General features: G+C 43.4%; 1 protein-coding gene across 9 annotated transcripts in view; it reads left to right on the top strand.

Annotated features, from left to right (window-relative positions):
• Positions 1-9,609: 9,609 nt before the first annotated feature.
• Positions 9,610-15,331, top strand: part of HERC3 (HECT and RLD domain containing E3 ubiquitin protein ligase 3) — a 126,613-nt gene continuing 120,891 nt past the window's right edge. For 3 of the 9 annotated variants that reach the window (XM_063610237.1, XM_063610239.1, XM_055297014.2), the window contains exons 1-2: positions 9,610-9,773; positions 12,754-12,811. The gene's annotated coding sequence lies outside the window, so the exon portion shown is untranslated. Of the gene's footprint in view, positions 9,774-12,753; positions 12,812-15,119; positions 15,258-15,331 lie in introns of all 9 variants that reach the window. The other 6 variants (XM_063610241.1, XM_063610235.1, XM_063610242.1 and 3 more) reach the window with 4 other exon arrangements.

Below are 15,331 nucleotides of genomic sequence, written 5' to 3'. Positions count from 1 at the left end.
ATATTTCAGTAAGAAAGTAGGCCGGGCACGGTGGCTTTCACCTGTAGTCTCAGCACTTGGGGAGGCCAAGGTGGGCAGATCATGAGGTGAGGAGATTGAGATCATCCTGGCCAACATGGTAAAACCCTGTCTCTACTAAAAATACAAAAATTAGCCAGGCATGTTGGTGGGTGCCTGTAATTCCAGCTACTTGGGAGGCTGAGACAGGAGACTTGCTTGAACCCAGGAGGTGGAGGTTGCAGTGAGCTGAGATTGCACCACGCCACTGTACTCCAGCCTGGATACAGAGTGAGACTTCTTCTCAAAAAAAAAAAACAAGTAAAAAAAATGTAATTATATGTTATTATTTTTCAGCTTCTACTATGATAAATTAGAAAGAGTACCTGCTCTGATGTAATGTCAAAGAAAATATAAAGGCTTGTCTTTGAAATGACTAGGACTTCATCAAGGTCAAGGCTTATATAAGTTTAATCTTACAAATCTACATGCTTTCTGTGAAACTGATATGGAGCTATGATTTGACTGATATTCTAACAAAATCACAGGTGGAGAGGGGCACTTTGTAAAACAGATTTGGCTAACCTACATTTGCTTGCAAAGGGATTTCAGTGCTTATTGGAAAGCTCTAGCCAGGGAGTACAGCTCCCCACATACCTTGACTAAAAATAGACTTTGTCAGATTGGAAATGTCATTCTTTTTGATTGAGTTGACACTTTGGGAAGAAGACACATGGAGCTCTCAGAGGAAGGGAACTCTGGACTAGGAGGATGCCAGAGCAGTCAGTCAATTCTGGCAATTAACCTGGTGACAGATGCCATAGCTACACTACATTGAATCCTATAATTGATGCTTTTTTAAGCATCATACTTACCTTTTATATTACTTTGCTAGGGCTACTATATTAAAGAATCACAAACTGGGTGGCTTAACACTATAGGAATTTATTATCTCACAATCCTGAAGGCTAGAAGTTTGAAATCAAGGTGTCAGCAATACTGGTTTCTTCTGGAAGCTCTGAGGGAGAATCTGTTCTGTGCCTCTCTCCTTACTTCTGGTGGTGGCTTGGTGTTCTTTGGCTTGTAGATATGCACTACTCATATTAACCAATGACATCTGCAAAAACCCTATTTCCAAATAAGTGCACATTCTGAGATTCCAGGTAGACATGAATTTGAAGGGAAACTATTTAACTGACTACACATTCTAAGCCATTTACCCTCAGAAACATCAGCATAGTTAATTAGAACACAGCTAACATGGCCCAGGGTGCATGTTCCATTCCAGGTATTGGGCAAGTCATTTAAATTGATTCTATGCTGACAGTTATGTACCTATTGCTATCGTTTGACTGTTTGTCCCCTCTAAAGCTCATGTTGAAATTAAATTGCCATTGTAACAGTATTAACAGGTAGGATCTTAGAGAGGTGATTAGGCCATGAGGGCTTAGTTGTCACAGCGGGGGATTAAGGCCATTTAAAAAGGGTGAGTTTGTGCCTCTTTGCTTTTCTGCTCTTCCACCACATGAGGATACAGAGTTCCTCTCTTTACCTTTTTGCCATTTGTTAACATGGCAAGAAGGCCTTTGCCAGATGCCAGCACCTTGATAATGAATTTCCTAGCCTCCAGACTGTGAGCCAGTAAGTTTCTGTTCATTATAAATTACCCCATCTGTGGTATTCTAGTATAGCAGCACAAAATGGACTAAGAGACCTATCTTGAAATGTTATCCAGTTGAATTCAAGAGGGATCTGGGTGATAACTTGAATGGAATAGCATATTCCACCCATAAAGGTTGTGTCTTTGTATGTTAAGGCTACTATAACAAAATACCATACACAGACTGGATAGCTTATAAACAGAAATTTATTTCTCATAGTTCTGGAGGGTGAGTTCAAGATCAAGGCACCAGCAGATTTGGTGTCGGGTAAGGACCTCTTGCTGGTTCACAGATGGTGCCTTCTCACTGTGTCCTCACATGGTGGAAGGGGCTAGCTACCTCTACAGGGTCTCTTTTATGTGGACACTAATTCTAGTCACAAGGGCTCAACCCTCATGATGTAATCACTTACAAAAGTCCCACACCTCCAAATACCATCACCCTGGGGGTTAGGATTTCAACATACGAATTTAGTGGGGACACAAACATTCAACCATAGCAGGTTACAAAAGAGCTCAAAGTACATGTCCATCTTGTAGTTGGTTAGTAGGTGGTTTTCCTATATAAAGCATGGGGCACATTGATGAAGTGACTGATAGTGAAGGTGATTGGACCATGACGGATAATATAAATCATGACACTAAGTTTTCTTTTTGAGAAATGGACAATAAAATGTCTTTTCTGGCTATCATTCTATTGCTGATGAGACAAATTTTGATACTTTGCTTTTTTTTTTTGGCTATGGAACTTGGTGAAATATTGACTCACTTTTATTGGCTTGTGGATGTGTACTAAAGATGAAAATGATGAACAACAACTTGAGTTTATATAGAACTTCCTTTCTGGAAGCTTTATTTTTGGCAGGTATGTGGGAGGGGTGGGGGAAATATATGATACCAAACAAAATTTTGGCAAAGGAACAACAACCCTAATCATAAATTTTTAGGCATTTAGGTGATTTTTGATATGAATATTTAAAAACATGTTACCTAAGCTAATGTTCAGATATGTACACATTGCTTTTTACTTAACTAGAAGATTTTAACATTTTTCTTTGTTTGTATTTCACATATATCAGTAAAGACTTAAAATGACTTACAAAATTAATAAGAAAGATTTTTAAAAAATTACTGGTAAGGGGGCTAGAGAGAAGCCACTCAGATATTGTGTGTGTGTTTGGCTGGTGCCATCTTTTGTTAGGGAAACCTGGCAAACTACAAAATCTTAAGAGTCTGCATTGTATCTGACCTAGCAATTCCCCTTTTAGGAATTTATCTTACTGATACAATTAAGGGTGACGCCAAATATTTAGATATATTCACTGTGTTTAGCTATGTTGCAGAATTGTTTATAACAGCAAAGAATTGAAAACAATTTAAACATTCAACAGGAGGAAGTTGGTTAAATGACAGCATAGGCCGGGCGCGGTGGCTCACGTTCGTAATCCCAGCACTTTGGGAGGCCGAGGCGGGTGGATCACGAGGTCAGGAGATCGAGACCACGGTGAAACCCCGTCTCTACTAAAAATACAAAAAATTAGCCGGGCGTGGTGGCGGGCGCCTGTAGTCCCAGCTACTCGGAGAGGCTGAGGCAGGAGAATGGCGTGAACCCGGGAGGCGGAGCTTGCAGTGAGCCGAGATTGTGCCACTGCACTCCAGCCTGGGCGACAGAGCGAGACTCTGTCTCAAAAAAAAAAAAAAAAAAAAATGACAGCATATCCTTTTGTGTATACCATGCAGTTGTTTAAAATGATGTTGCAGACTAGTATATGATTCTATTAAAGATGTTCAATATATGCTGTTAAATTCAGAGGGATGAATGACAAATATTATGTGTAGAATAAGCCGCTTTTTTTTTTCTTTCTTTCTTTCTTTTTTTGAGACAGAGTTTCGCTCTTGTTGCCCAGGCTGGAGTGCAATGGCGTGATCTCGGCTCACTGCAACCTCCACCTCCTGGGTTCAAGTGATTCTCCTGCCTCAGCCTCCTGAGTAGCTGGGATTACAGGCATGCGCCACCATGCCGGCTAATTTTGTATTTTTAGTAGAGATGGGGTTTCTGCCATGTTGGCCAGGCTGGTCTTGAACTCCTAACCTCAGGTGATCCACCAGCCTTGGCCTCCCAAACTGCTGGGATTACAGGCATGAGCCACCACGCCCAGCCGAATAAGCCACTTTTTAAAATGTATATATATATGCATTGGGAAATGCCAAACTATCCAGAACTAAATGTGGTTAGTGAAAAGGACAGATCATTTCACTTTCTTCTTTTCTCTTATATGTATTTAACACATTTCATATAGCAAACATATTTTACATTTGTGAGGAGAAAAACAAGTTGCTTTTCATTTTTTTAGGTAGGTAAGGAAATGAGTGCAATGAGAAAAATGATATAAGAAAGTTAAAATGAACCTTGAGGTTACTTCTAAAAATGCAAGCAATAAGATTCTGTATAGATGGGCCACACATTTTGTTCTAGGCTTTCGAGAGCCAACAGAAAGAGATAAACAGAGTCAATTACAGTATCTATAGTATCTGTAACAAGAATAATGTTAATCAACAACTTAAAAGTAAATCCAATGGCAGATTTCACTGGACTTTTACCTATATGTAGGCTGAAAATAAAATGCTGAAGGTCAATAGATAAAATGCCAGTTTACCTTTAATAAAAAGGTGGCCATAAAGTCTGGAAACACAGACAATGTTATTGTATTTTTTACAGACTTAAGTAAATTATAGTATATATTGATTTTACACATTGAACCCCCTGATTACTTACTGCTTCTGAGGTATGCTAAAGGTACAGGTTTATTCAGGAGAAATCAGAGGGAGAAATCAACTGAGGCAACACATAGAAGCTGCTTTTGCTTTTGCTTGGATTGGGATAAATGTTGTATCAATGCACCATGCTTTGTAACATGAGCATTGTTACATGGGACAACACAATTCACATATCATGTAATGTCACTGAACATATCATGTAATGTCACTAAACATATTATGTAATAACAACAAAACACTTATTAGGTATATCTGCTGGGTTTCCAGATTTTTATGGCCAACCTATAAAGCTATCTAATATTGTTATAGGTATGCCCTCTTGAAATTCCACAGGTTAACTTTAGCTTTTCTAGGAAGTAATAAAATTCCTTAAATTTCCTTTGACTCAGATTTAGTATAACTTCAAAGGAAGGAGATTTTTTTCACATTTATGATTTTATTTTGGTTTTACACAAGTAAATTTTGGAAGACTATGTTTCTTTGCCTCTAGAAGGGTGAAACAGCTGCTTGATTTTTGGCAGTTACATGCATGCATTCTATGTAGCTACATGATGACAAACATGAGCTTTGCTGCTTTTGCCCAAGCACTTATTTTGCCAGTCCAGTCATAGTGAAATGTGGGATGCCATTTCTAAGAGCACATATTAAGGGACCTTTTAAAAAGAGGAAGCTTCATGAAATATTTCACTTCCTAAAGGCATTATTGGATGAAATCTTCAGAGACCAGCTAATGCTCAACTTAAAGGTTTTCTTAGAAAATGTTCAACCATCCAATCCTGTTATCATTAATACATTTTAATTTATACGAAAACAATGAGTTTCTGATAATTAAGGTAAGATTCTTATGCTTCATCCAAATGGCTTGATAAGAAAAAAATGCAAACAAACCATGAATAGTTTCAAGGAAGATAGAGAAATAATCATAATGGCTGTAAGCTCTTTGTAGTCAGGAATGATGCTTCTTGTCTAGCAGTACTACAGGTGGAACATATTCAATAATATTAAAAGATTATTTGATGGTAATACTGATTTACCATAATGTTTTTATTCTAAGTTGTTTCATATTAATAAATCAATGCTGTGTGTTACAGAACAGTTTTTAATAAGTTTAGTCTGGGTATAGATAGACTGATTTTTCCATTAAGTACTGACTAGACTGAGAAAATAAGTACTTCTTTCAGAGGTGGGGGACCAAGAAACACCTTTGTCATTACATAACCATACAAGGTACAAATACTTTTTACTTGTCAAATAATCAGTCAGTGCTTTTCCCTCCTAAAGATATTTATTCTTCAATGGTGTATCTGAGAGACAGAATGTCCTGGGTGGCCTGTTTTTTTCCACAGATTTCATCCAAGATATCAGAAATCAATCACTTTCAAAGTTTACCAACTAAATATTTGTCTGCAAGGCAAGTAAATTAAACACAGGGAAGAAAGGAAAACAATTATCATTAAATAGTATTACCATTCTATTGAAAAACTGTTTCATTTCAAAATAGACATAAGTATTTTAAGAAGTGAATGGTAACTAATGGAGGAAATCAGCATGTGTTCAGGTAGAAGTGCAGCAGCCCTGAGCACCATCCCCTTGCCACTGGGCATACCTTGTCTAACCAGTGATAGAGCTGAACCACATGGTCCCGCCTCCCTGTCAAAAGTTATGGTTAGTTTAATCCCTGCTCCTTGGGAGGCTAAGGCAGCAGGATTGCTTGAGACTAGGAGTTTGAAGCCAGCCTGGGCAACATAGCAAGACCCTGTCTCTTAAAAAAAGTTATGGTTATATATGTGTGTGTGTGTGTGTGTGTGTGTGCGTGCGTGTGTGTGTGTGTGTATTTGGAGTCTCCTCTGTCACCCAGGCTGGAGTGCAGTGGTGCCATCAAAGCTCAATGCAACCTCGAATTTCTATGCTCAAGCTATTCTCTCACCTCAGCCTCCCAAGTAGCTAGGACTACAGGCGTGCCCCACCATGCCTATTTTTATTTTTTGGAGAGACAAGGTCTCACTCGTTGCCCAGGCTGGTCTCAAACTCCTGGCCTCAAGCGATCCTCTTGCCTCAGCCTGCAACCCAAAGCCCTGGGATTACAGGGGCATGAGCCTAGAATTTATTAAGCCTTTTATTTTTAACACGAATGTTTTTATTTTATAAAATTTATATAGGTTAGCAAGTATATATTCCCTGGTACAATTATTTGGCTAATGTTTGTCTCCCCTTTCATGGCAACAAAGACTATATTGTTTTGCTTACCAATGTATTCACAGGGGCTGACATTATTGTAGGTGCTCAGTATATAGTACGTTTGTTAGAGAATACATGAAAATGCAGAAAGAAATGGATGGAAGACAGGGCTATAGAAATGCAAGGAAAAAGTAAACCATGGCCTCTTCAAAACAGTTTACATATCTGCCGTTAAGACTATTGTTGATGCTGGAGCCATTTAAAGCCATTTTGAAGTGGGACATGCTTGCTAAGGAAATTGTCATTATATGTTGTCCCAATGAAAAAAAATAAATTGAAGTACTGTGGTATTCTTTACTGTTCTATGTAAGTTCTCAGGGTTTGGCTATTTATTTGGTAAAAGAAGCTTACAGTATCCTAACTTGTTATTTATACATCGCTCCTACTGCATGTCTAGGCTTGAGTCTTTGATAACCATCCTTTTCCTCAAGATGAAATTTCGCATGAAAAACACTTGAGCCGGCTGGCACGGAGGCTCACGCCTGTAACCCCAGCACTTTGGGAGGCCGAGGTGGGCTGATGATTTGAGGTCAGGAGTTCTAAACCGGCCTGGCCAACATGGTGAAATCCCGCCTCTACTAAAAGTACAAAAATGAGCCGGGTGTGGTGGTGAGTGCCTGTAATCCCAGCTACTTGGGAGGCTGAGGCAGGAGAATTGCTTGAGCTGGGGAGGTGGATGTTGCAGTGAGCAGAGATCGTGCCACTGCACTCCATCCCAGGCAACTGAGCGAGACTCCATCTCAAAAAAAAAAACCAAAAAAACGCCGAGCGCGGTGGCTCACACCTGTAATCCCAGCACTTTGGGAGGCTGAGGCGGGCGGATCACGAGGTCAGAAGATTGAGACCATCCTGGCTAACATGGTGAAACCCCATCTTTACTAAAAATACAAAAATTAGCCGGGCGCTGTGGTGGGCGCCTGTAGTCCCAGTTACTCGGGAGGCTGAGACAGGAGACTGGCATGAACCCGGGAGGCGGAGCTTGCAGTGAGCCGAGTTTGTGCCACTGCACTCCAGCATGGGCGACAGAGCGAGACTCCGTCTCAAAAACAAAAAACAAAAAAAAAACAACAAAAAAAGAAAAACACTTGAGCCATGGGCCAGACATATCAACCCAAACACCGATTGATTACAAACCTCATATGTGACACATAACAATAGGATCTCTCACTTTCTCCTTTGCAAGTACCGGACTCCTTCCTCTTCCTACCAGACTCCTCTTTGGGCATTTAACCAGTTCTTTTGCCAACAGCATCTCTAAATTGGGACTGCATCTTTGTAATAGACTAAACTTTTGTGAAACTGCCATATATCTGGAATATAAGTGAACTGTGTTACTCTTGTCCCCAGTGTTTCTTTTTTCTTTTTTTCAGACAAGGTTTCATTCTGTTGCCCAGGCTGGAGTAAGTACAGTGGCTTGATTTCAGCTTACTGCAACCTCCGCCTTCCAGGTTCCAGTGATTCTCCTGCCTCAGCCTCCTGAGTAGCTGGGACTACAGGCGCAGACCACCATACTCGGCTAATTTTGGTATTTTGTTTTTAGAGACAAGGTTTCACCATGTTGGCCAGGCTGGTCTCGAACTCCTGACCTCAAGTGATCCACCGGCTTCGGCCTCCCAAAGTGCTGAGATTACAGGTGTGAGCCACCGCGCCTGGCCATCCCCAGTGTTTCTAAACGTGTCAAGTGTGATCCAAATTTCAAAGGTTTGTATTTTTTCTTAGATGACCTGATAACTTAGATTCTGCTTTTTTAGCTTTCTTGTCTCTGTACTGGACAATTTGCATTATTTCATGGAGGGCTCAACACTGTCAGTGAGCCAACAACGTCTCATCCTCAGGATACACCACTTCTTGAAACTTTCTTTTCTACTTGGTCAGTCTGTTAGGTTCTCAGGACAAACGATTGCAGACCTGAGGTGATTTGAATGTCCTTGGTAAGAATCTATCCTCAAAGGGCCTTCCTGGTTCAAATGCCAGGTTATGGAAATTCTTCCACTAGGAGAGTTATTCCTTTGGATTCAAGCAGTACTGTGCCAGTGTTCTGCATTTTACATTTAAGGGGGGCAGACACATGAAGTCACGTTTCTGAGGTTTTCTGCAAAAGATTAGCTGTGGATCAGATCAGGTTTAGGGCAAGTAAGAAAGCACTAGTGACCTTGGGGAGGAGGAGGAAGCTCTGGGATTCGGCGCTAGGGAAAAGTGGAAGAGGACAAACTTTTAAAAAATCCGTTACTGGGTATAGGCCACAGGGTGTCTTTCAGATTACAAGATTCTAAGATATGGTGCTCAAAGACTCTTCTTGCTATGCTCCCTCCGCATCCACCCTCCAGCCTCCCCCAGGCCCGCCTTTCTTCCGCAGCCCCGTGCCGGTCTTCGATCCCCAACCCTCCAGCCTCCCCCAGGCCCGCCTTTCTTCCGCAGCCCCGTGCAGGTCTTCGATCCCCACCCCTCCAGAAGGGCGCCGGCGGCTGCCGCGGACCTCCTTCCCCGCCTCACCCACCGCGAAGCGCCGCGGGCCGGCGCCGCGCTTCCTACAGTCCTACGAAGGGGAGTAAAGCAGAAGACTAGCGCACTCTCCCTCAACTGTCACCCTCCAGCTTTTTCCTCCGTGCCCAAGGCTTTCGGTCACCTCTGCATAAATAATAAAAACCAAGAGTCCAGAACTTGAAAAGGCAACCGCTGATCGGTCCCGCTAGCTTCCCCGCCAGTGAAAAGCAATCTTATTTCAGCGCCAACGCTCTATGTCTTGCAGTCCGATCTCGGCTGACACACCCGTGCCGCTGTCCCCGCGCCGGGCCCTGGAGTCCTGTCACCTCGGGCCGCCTGCGTCTGGCTCTGGGGCCTGGGCCTCTCCCCACCTCCCGCCCGCGGACCTTGCCGCCCCGCCTCCAGCCCGTGCGACGGCGGCCGCCATTGGCGCGGGCCCTCCCCAGAACGGCGCCCATTGGCCCGGTGCGAAGCCAGTCACCCAGCGCATTCCGCCGCCCGCAGGCTTGCGGGGAAACTTCCTTATTATTGTGACGCCGAAAACGGAGAAACCCCGGGTCCGGCGAGAGGGGCTGTGGTAGTCGGAGTCCCAAGCTGCGGTTCGGCTGCTGCCGAGGTGCGCAGGGCGGGGGCCGGGGTTCCAGGGAGGAGGGTACGGCGGAGCTGCAGCCGCGCTGGGCCGCGTTCCGCCTGGCACTGCCGTCAGCGCGCGGCTCCCGGAGGGGCGGCTGCGGCTCTTCCCGTGGCTCCGGCGGCGGCGGCGGCTGTAGGCACCTCCGGCAACTACCTGGGGCTGGGGAGCGGGGAGGTTGGGGCGCGGCGCCCTTAGGACCCTGCGTGCGCTTCCCTGGCGTTCTCGTGGGCTCGCCCTCCGGTCAGAGAGCCCAGCGCCGGGAAAGGCGAGACAAGCCTTCAAAATGGGAGCGCCTCCCGACCGCGCTCGGCCGCCCTCCCGCCCGGGAGGAATTGCAACGCAGAAAGTCAAAAGGAGGATAGTCCCTATGCTCGCCCCCTGCCCCTATTTAAATTCTGGGCTTTCAGGGACCTCCGTGCAGTGAGGGGGGCGGACGCTTTCAATTGAAATGGGAGCTGGCGAGGCCCTGGCATTTTGGGGAACCTCAGCGGCCGCGAGGAGTTTGCGCCGAGGACGCGGTGCACGGCGTCCGCGATGACAGCGCCGGCAGGGCGGCGGGGCCCGGCACCACCCACTTCGCGGAGGCCGGGCCGGCTCGCCTCTCCGGGGTCCGCCTCCTGGGCGGGGCCGGGGGCGAGGGTGTGTGCGGACACGTGTGTACGGGTGTGTGTGTGTGTGTGTATGTGCGCCGACACGTCGGTGCGGACCGGCGCGGGGGTGTCAGGAGCTGGGACGGCCGGGGGCAGGTGAGACTTGAGTCATCTGTGAATGTGTGGAGTGGGCAAACCAGGGCAACCAGACCAAGAGGAGCATGTGTAACCTGAAACAGGCGAGCCTACAGAGACAGTGCCTAATGCGACTGTGCACGGAATATGTGTATGCAGCGTGAGCTCCAGGGAATAAGTATTTGAACTTTGCTGTTGGTCTGTCACTGTTTCTGGTTGCTTTCTGATTGCATTTTACATTAGCATTCAAATCAGCCCCATTAGGAAGTACCTTAAATTCAGAGAAAAAGCCTTCCAGGATTTTGCTTGCATTCATCATGCATAGAATGCTTTGGGAAAGACGATTCAAGAGCTCTCTTCCATTTTTGTGTGTCTTCTGGCTCTTTCCACAAATAAGAAGCTATTTCTAGAACCTTTTATTTGATGATTAGATAAGATCAAGTGAGCTGATTTTTCAACTCTAGACTTGAGAGAAATAAAAAAATAAAAAGTTTTAAATGCAGTGATAGGGTATCATGTTTTAGTCGGCAGATTATTGCGAAGCTCTCTCCTTTTGTACTTTCCTTTACCCTGGGGGAGGAGGGAGTAGCATTATAAATCAGAAAAGCAAAGTACATGGATTGCATATCCTAAAGCAAAATAATTGAATTACATATTCTACATCATGGTCGTACCCCCTTCGAGGCTAGGAACTTTCTGTAAAAAGTATAATGCAGGTAACAAGGAGGACAGGTGAAACCTCTTTGGGAGAACTCCTTTGGCATGAACAACAAAATTAGCACATTAGCACTGGCATCCAGTTCTTGTTCAGTAAGTAGCTGGAGTTTACTTTTTGAAAAAGAAACAGGGGTTTCAGAATGTTCCATGTTGTGTGGTTGAAGCCATTCGTTATAGCATTTCATTCTGAAGACCAAATTTAAATTTCTTAAGATTTGTATGACCAATTAAAAACTTTTTTATACTTAATGAGAGTAGTAGTACCCCTACTGGAGATACAAGATAGTTATGCTTCAGTTTTATAAATAAAAGTGCTGTTCTCCAGATTGAATGGGATTTTCTGCATAGAGAGGTAGAAATAAAGTTATGACAATAATATCTTTTCTTTCGAGATGGGGGATCTCGCTCTGTTGCACAGGCTGGAGTGCACTGGTGCGATCTCGGCTCACTGCAACCTCCGCCTCCAAGGCTCAAGCGAATCCCCCACCTTAGCCTCCAAAGTAGCTGGGACCACAGGTGTGCACCACCATGCCCAGCTAATTTTTTGTAGTTTTTGGTTTCGCCAAAAGACGAAACAGGGTTTTGCCATGTTGCCAGGCTGATCTCCAACCCCTGAGCTCAGGCTGTCCACCCGCCTGGGCCTCCTAAAGTGCTTGACAAAAATGTCTTAAAATCATGGAGGACTTTTTCTTTTGAGATACTTTAGGTACCTCTCTGAGATGATCTCTTCTCATTTTGCATGATGGAGGATGTGGTAATGAAAAGGGAAAGACCGGGTGCAGTGACTGGCCGGGCGCAGTGGCTCACACCTGTAATCCCAGCACTTTGGGAGGCTTGAGACGGGTGGATCACTTGAGGTCAGGAGTTGGAGACCAGCCTGACCAACATGGTGAAACCCCGTCTCTACTAAAAATACAAAAATTAGCTGGGCGTGGTGGCAGGTGCCTGTAATTCCAGCTACTCGAGAGGCTGAGGCAGGAGAATCTCTTGAACCTGGGAGGCAGAGGTTGCAGTGAGCCGAGATCGGCCACTGCACTCCAGCCTGGGTGAAAGAGCCAGACTCCGTCTCAAAAAAAAAAGAAAAGAAATGAAAGGAGACAGTCTTCATAACAGTTGTGGCAAAACAAGCTGCTATAATATGTGTCATCACATGGAAAAATAAATAAAATAGACAAAATTAAATTATTTTCCAAAAATTTCTCTAACAAAAATGGGAGATTTTAAAGTAATTCCATTTTTACTACTCCCTATCAAATGTCAGGAATTTTTATAAGGTGATATCTATATCTCTAGTTCACTTTTAGAGGTGACTGATGTCTTTATAACTGGTTAGAGGTTATCTTACTGGTATTTAACCAAACTCCTGTCTTGAGATACAATGCGTGGGGAATATTCAAGATTGAGTAATTTAAAGATATTCTTACTTTCAGAGATTAACTCCTGTCTTTTTGTTTACAGTAACATGAAGACACTTAACAGAGTTCCATACTAATGTTATTTATTATTTCTTTAACTTGCAGAACTGCAAGGTGTGGAATATTTCTGGCTTCTAGTCCAATGCCAAGTGTGTGACCTATGGTGAGTTACTTAATTTTTCTGGACCTCAGTTTTTTCATCTTGTAAATGGAGTCCTTTACATACATTATCCTGTTTAATACTCTCATCAACTCAAGCTAGGGTAGCCACCTAGAGAGGGACCTAAACAAATCTCAGTGCCTTCCTGCTGCTGCGAGACAGTGAAGAGAACAAGGTGAGCCCAAGAAGTAGGAGACCTGGTTTCTGGTCTCTGCTTCAAGCACCTAATTCTTTTTTTTTTTCTTTTGAGTCGGAGTCTCGCTGTTCCTCACGCTGGAGTGCAGTGGCGCAATCTCAGCTCACTGCAGGCTCTGCCCCCCGGGGTTCACGCCATTCTCCTGCCTCAGCCTCCCGAGTAGCTGGGACTACAGGCGCCCGCCACCTCACCCGGCTAATTTTTTGTATTTTTAGTAAGACGGGGTTTCACTGTGTTAGCCAGGATGGTCTTGATCTCCTGACCTCGTGATCTGCCCGCCTCGGCCTCCCAAAGTGCTAGGATTACAGGCGTTAGCCACCGCGCCCGGCCAAGCACTTAATTCTTAGAGGACCAAAGTTACTTGGCCTCTGAAGGCCTTAGCTGCCATTAAAATGAATTTAGGAATGTAAATCTCTTGCTTAGAGGTTAGATCAAATGGACTTATAATAAGGTGGTAAATTTGATAATAAAATTAGACGTTTACTGCATTTAGAAATAGTACTTGTTGGTGCCAGGGACATGTGTTTCTGTGTAAGTGAACTGGTTTTATTATTACTCAGGGTGGGGAATCTTTAACATTATCTGGAAAATAAAAGTGGTTACAAGTTGAGATGGTGGAAATTCAGGTTTTCTAAGAATGGGGGTCAGTTCACTAGGCATTTATCAGGCCTCTACTGTGCTCTTGTACTCTGCTGAGAATGGAAGGCACAAAGATGAGTAAAACCTGGTTCCTTCATGGAGAAACTCCCAGTCTTCATGTGGACAGGGTGTTAGTGGAGGAGGTAGGAGAAGCAGCCATACTGCCTCAACAGCGCTTTGCATTTTTGTTTTGTGAAGTATTTGTAAGCATAAAATAATGCATGTCATATATGTTAAACAACAATAAAAGGACAGAAGCAGAATATCAGCCATGCTATTGAAATGTCTCCCTCTGTGCTCCTTCCAGATTGTTCCCTCTATTCCTACTGCCTCCACAGTCATTACCCTGTATTTTGTGTTTGTGATTTGCTTTTCTTCATAGCTTTGTTACCACTGATGATTCTTAGTCTCCAAATAATATATTTGTTATAGTTGTGTTTGAACTTTGTAAAAATACATCATACTCTGAATTCTTCTGTGACTCAACACTTTTTAAGATTTAGTTACAATGATGCTTATAGATGGAGTTTATTTTTTACTGCTGTGCAGTGTTCTATTTTATGCATGTGCCACACTGTATCTGTTTTCTTATTGATGGATATTTGTTTTTTGCTTTTTTCCTATTTCAAATAATGCTGGAATGAACATTCTTATACATATATCTTGGTGCATATGTTCATGAGTTTCTCACTGCATTAGACTGTAAGATAGCCACTAGTCATGTGGGGCTACTTACATTAAAATTTATTAAAATAAAATATTAACTATTTCAGTTCTTCGCTTGTATTAGTCACATTTCAAGTACTCAATAGCCACATATACCTACTGGCTACCATAGTGGACAGTGCAAATATATAGCATTTCCATTATTGCAGAAAGTTCCACGTTTCCAGATTTTACTCATATTTGTATCTCCATTTATTAGTATAGTACAGGAGCGCCATAGATGCTTAATAAGTTGGAAAATGCTGGTCATATGCCCAGCAGTGAAATTACTGTGTGGGGAGGTATCCACATCTTCATCGTCACTAGAGAATGCCAACTTGTTTTGCCAAGTGCTTATGCCAGTTTATATTCCCACCAGCTGTCTATGAGGGCCCTGGCTGTTGTATATCCTTGACTTAGTATTGTTAGACTTTTCAATTCTTGCCAGTTTGGTTGGTGTCTTTTGAAGGCAGTCCACAGCTTAAGCAGACTGCAGAGAAGTCATTCTTCCAGCTTCACAAAGCCTAGCACCAGGTAGTGAAGAAAGCACCACCTCTGAGGGGATGATCCGGGGAAGGGTAGGAATGTTTCCTGTGTTGGCTGAAGGGGTCAGAGGACCAAAGTCCAGCTAAAGTGGAGGAGAGAGAAAACAGCAAGGAGTGGGTTCACGTTGTTGAAAACTTCTCTTTGCCTTCTATGACATTTCTCTCTTTGGTAGGAACATTTTTGATAACAAGGCAAGTCATTAAAATGAATCTTCTTTGTTACCAGAGTTAATTCTGCATTTTAGTTTTGGCCCTACATTTATTTAAAGCCTGAATTTGGGGAGTATCTGCAAAGCACTGAAGGTTTTGGACATTGTCTTTTCCTGCTGTTGAAAGAGACCCTCTTCATGTATACAACATTCAGGTAATTGCTTCTAAGCTTACTTGAAAGGAAGCTTATCCCTATTTTAAATGAGATTAGAAGTCCTGCCTGAGTGT

The sequence above is a fragment of the Symphalangus syndactylus genome, chromosome 10, assembly GCF_028878055.3.
Source record: "Symphalangus syndactylus isolate Jambi chromosome 10, NHGRI_mSymSyn1-v2.1_pri, whole genome shotgun sequence".
Taxonomy (NCBI): Eukaryota; Metazoa; Chordata; class Mammalia; order Primates; family Hylobatidae; genus Symphalangus; species Symphalangus syndactylus.
The sequence above is the reverse complement of the archived record's forward strand: the minus strand, read 5'-3'. Positions and strand labels throughout refer to the sequence as shown.